This window comes from Carlito syrichta, unplaced genomic scaffold (assembly GCF_000164805.1).
Source record: "Carlito syrichta isolate Samal-C Ts95f unplaced genomic scaffold, Tarsius_syrichta-2.0.1 Scaffold288112, whole genome shotgun sequence".
In the NCBI taxonomy this organism is placed as follows: domain Eukaryota; kingdom Metazoa; phylum Chordata; class Mammalia; order Primates; family Tarsiidae; genus Carlito; species Carlito syrichta.
The window spans coordinates 142,318-146,448 of NW_007232208.1; the positions used below are offsets into that span (position 1 = coordinate 142,318).

Here is a 4,131-nt window from a genome sequence, read left to right on the forward strand (position 1 = left end):
TATGCCATTAACTAGCATGAAGCCAAGCATGAGATACCTAGTCTAGGCGAAGCTGCTACATGGAATGGATCCTTCTGGGGCTGAAATTTCACAGATCCAGCGGGGACTTCGCTGACTAGAGGACAGCAGAGTTTTATCCTAATATCTCACAGCCTGACTTCCTGACTTCTTTTTTATACAATCTTTGGGCAAAACTGACCATCACCGTTATTTCCCTCTATGCCATAAAAAAAAAGAAGAAGAAGAAGAAGAAGTTCAAGAATGAATAGGAAGAATTTAGTTTATTGCTCTGCCTCGTCAATGAATACCATGTTATACGTGTATGGCAGCTCTCTGGTTATTTTCATGTCTACAATAAATATCAGGTCTCTCATAGGTAGAGTATAAAAATCTCTGAGATTGCCTGACAGTGACCCTACAGAAGGAAGAAAGAAGAAAAGCCAGAAATGAGAGAAAATGAGGACTTTTAGTTCTCTCTGGCGCAGTAAGAAGGGGCCTGGGAAGAAAAGAATCAGCTCCCTTATTGGGGCCCACGTGGGCTCGAAATGAAACTTCATAATAAAGCTGAGCAAAGAGCAGCTCCCCCAAACCACGGTAGGACCTTTATCTGAAAGAAAAGTCACCATCGGCAGTATTACAAGTTCAGGTTAACACGTCCCATGCAGAGCCCTCTCCTCCTAGTCTGGAGCGCCAGAGCGTCACCGGGGGCGTGCTAACTTGCCCTGGTTTAGGCTCGTCGTTTGAAGAACTTAGCACCATAACAAACAAACAACCTCGTGGGACACGTCCCTTCCCGGGGACCCGCCCCTCCCGCGGGAAGCCCTGTGATGCTATCCAGGCGTCGCCCCAGGGGAAAGGTTGCCGCGCGGTCGGCAGGCGCGGGAGGAGTCTGGCGGTGATTGATGGGGAAGGGACACGAATGAATAAAAGTACTTGTGTGGGGAAAGCAGAGACCCCGAGCGGGCTGTGGCGGCTACATTGTCTGGCGTCCGCTCAGTGTTTTCGTCACAGCCAGGCCCGCCTGCCGCGGAGGGGAGGCGCGCTCTGCTCCCCGCGGAGGCTGGACCCCGGCTCCGCGTCCCGGGAAGGGTCCCCCCGCTAGTCACTCTGCACCCGGGTCATCGGATCCGCGAGGTAAACATTCTGGCTTGCTGTTGAATTAAAATCATTGGTTGAACCTTGTCCTGGGGCTCTGACTTGGCTTACTGGACTGAAAATTAAAAAAATAAAACCTGGAGATAGAGCAAATTGAAATGGGGTAGGGGTAAAGGAAAGAGCGTGAGTGTTTGAAACCACTTGGAGGGGACAGAAGCTTCCCAGCTAATGCTGGCTTAATGTCTCCGAGAGTTTCCGATTCCTCCGGCGCCCCCGCGCAGGGGGAGCCGTAGCGCAGCCAGCCGGGGAGCAGCGGTTTCCACCCGTCAGGAGGAGTCTTGGAATTCAGTCGCGGGACATTGGGGCTCCCCTGGGGCGCAAAATGCAGATTGACATATGCCCTTGGCCGCTAGGTGCCTTGATTACGCAGTCTTCGGACACCCTTAGCTAAACGTGTGTCTTCCTCCCGGCACACCGAAGAGTTCAGAGCTTTGCGCTTAGACATTCCCTCCCCCGGACACCCCTTCCAGATGCCCCGCCCCATGCGGGACAAGGGAAGAAAAACTCCGGAGAGGGAATCGGGAAGGAGATTCCATCGGCGCTGGCGAGATACGCTCGCCAAGTTCCCCAGTTGCGCGCAAACTTGAGTTACTTTGGCGCGCGGATTGTAGCCAAGAGGCAACGCTCCGAGCTAGCGTTTGAAGAGGCGTGGCTGCGGTAGCTGACCCAGGTGTTCCCTCTTTCTTCCTTCCACTGTCGGTCTCCAGGCTCTGAAAATTGCGGAGCGGCCACCGGACGCCAGCTGGAGTAAGCAGCAGCATGCAGTCGTCGCCAAGCCTCTGCGGACGCGCCCTGGTGGCGCTGGTTCTTGCCTGCGGCGTGGTGGGGGTCTGGGGAGAAGAGAGGGGATTCCCGCCTGCCGGGGCCACTCCGCTTCTGCAAACCACAGAGATAATGACGCCACCCACTAAGACCTCCTGGCCCAGGAGTTCCAACACCAGTCTGCCGCGGTCGTTGGCACCTGCGGGGGTGCCTAAAGGAGGACGGACTGCAGGAGCCCCGCCACGCACCCTCTCCCCTCCCCGGTGCCAAGGAACCATCGAGATCAAAGGGACTTTCAAATACATCAACACGGTTGTGTCCTGCCTCGTGTTCGTGTTGGGCATTATCGGGAACTCCACACTGCTGAGAATAATCTACAAGAACAAGTGCATGCGAAACGGCCCCAATATCTTGATCGCCAGCCTGGCTCTGGGAGACCTGCTGCACATCATCATTGACATCCCCATCAATGTCTACAAGGTAAAGGGCCCCTGCTAATGTCATGGCAGGCTTATTGAAGGGGGGCTGGGTGGAGAGGGAAGACGAGAGAGCCTTTATTTAGACGGAGCTTCCTCAAGAAATCCACCGCCTTCTAAAAGTCAGTAATAATAGGAACTAAATTCCTGTGTGGTTTTCAGTAGCTCTCAGCTAAGCTTAGGACAAGTGTAGTCCTCAAACCAACAGCATTAGTATCACTTTTGAACCTGTTGGAAATGAAGATTTTTCTGGTCTCACCCCAGACCTACTGAATCAGAAACTGGAGTGGAGCACAGTATTTTGTATTTTAACAAATCCACTACATGATTATGATGATCTGCAAAGTCTGAAAACCACCAGTCCCGAAGAATCTAGTCCCTAAGTCTGGCTGACTGGTTACACTGTCTACCAAAAGTGTGTGGCCTATGGACTGGCAGCATTCACAACCCCCAAGAGTTTGCTAGGAATGCAAGCCCTCCCAGACTGACTCAAAATCTGCATCTTAAGATGCTCCGGCGACTCATATGCACACTAACCCTGAGAAATATTGTCTTGGAGGACCTTTTCATGTGGGGTGGGGAGGAGGGCTGGAGTCTGTTTTTAGGAAACAAGTGGACTGGAAGAAGAGATTCAAACTAGTGAGTAGGGAAAACACAGTTCACCTGCTGTGAATGACTGTAGCTACTCTTTATTGAATGCCTACAGGGGGTCAAGCACTGTGTTAGATGTGATACTTCCTTTTTTTCCTTCTGGCAACCCCCAAGTAAATATTGCCCCATTTTACAGATGACTAATAAGATGTCAAGGTCAATGAGTATGAGGTGGAGAGCTGGGGATCAGGCCTAAATCTGTCAGGCTCCAAAATGCAAGGCATATGACAACACCCTATCAGTTATTTCATGGGCAAGACCAAGGAGCACTTAATTCTGGTAATGGTTTGAGTCGTTAATATTATTGTGTGATTACTGGGGGCATCAGAGGAAACAGAACAAAGAACCAGGGCCTATTTGACTTCTGTTTGCTTTGGAATGCCCGGACACATGCTAACATCTTCGGGCCTCAGTTTACTCAACTCCACAAGAAGGTGGCTATTGCCCACCTCCTGGATTGTGAGGGTGTTAAGAAAAAGTCTAAATGAAAAAGCTGTGAAATTTTAAAGAACCATGCAAACATTTGAAACTCCACTTCCCCACCATCAGCAGCTATAGAAAGCATCACATAAAACGCAGCCAAAATGTAAGGAAATAGGAATGTGCTTTGCAGGTTCGCCAGCTCTGGCCTCAGTACAAGAGGGAAAAAATGAGATATAGGATTGCGATAGGTGATAAGGGATGCTTTGACCTGTTGGCAGGAGTGGTTCCAATAAAGCCCGCCTGAAAATTTCCCTTCATGTATCTCTGGAAATCCTAATCCTCTAGCCATATTGTAAGGGAATTCCAGACATTTCTGAGGCTTAGAGATGAGAGTTAGATTAGGATCTAGTTTTTCCTACAGGGAACACTTTCAGAAATGGGGGAATAAATTGAAGAAATCCTAAAATCCTGGAAGGCAGTTGGTTCTGATGAACTCAGAGGGTTTGCTACTGCATGGGCTGAAAACGGGTCTCTAAATGCAGGCTCAAGTCTCCATTAGAGCCAGAAGTGACCCTTTTACTCCTCTCACAAATTAAGTCCCGCCATTCTAATTTGGCAGAGGAATTTTAATTCAATTCAATCAAAACTGAATTGAGAAACTTTT

General features: G+C 50.0%; 1 pseudogene across 1 annotated transcript; it reads left to right on the plus strand.

Annotated features, from left to right (window-relative positions):
- The first annotated feature begins 919 nt into the window (after positions 1–919).
- On the plus strand, positions 920–2,415 carry LOC103255422 (annotated as a pseudogene). The gene is made up of 3 exons (XR_002481679.1): positions 920–1,134; positions 1,802–1,803; positions 1,863–2,415. The product of XR_002481679.1 is annotated as an endothelin B receptor pseudogene (transcript).
- Positions 2,416–4,131: the final 1,716 nt, after the last annotated feature.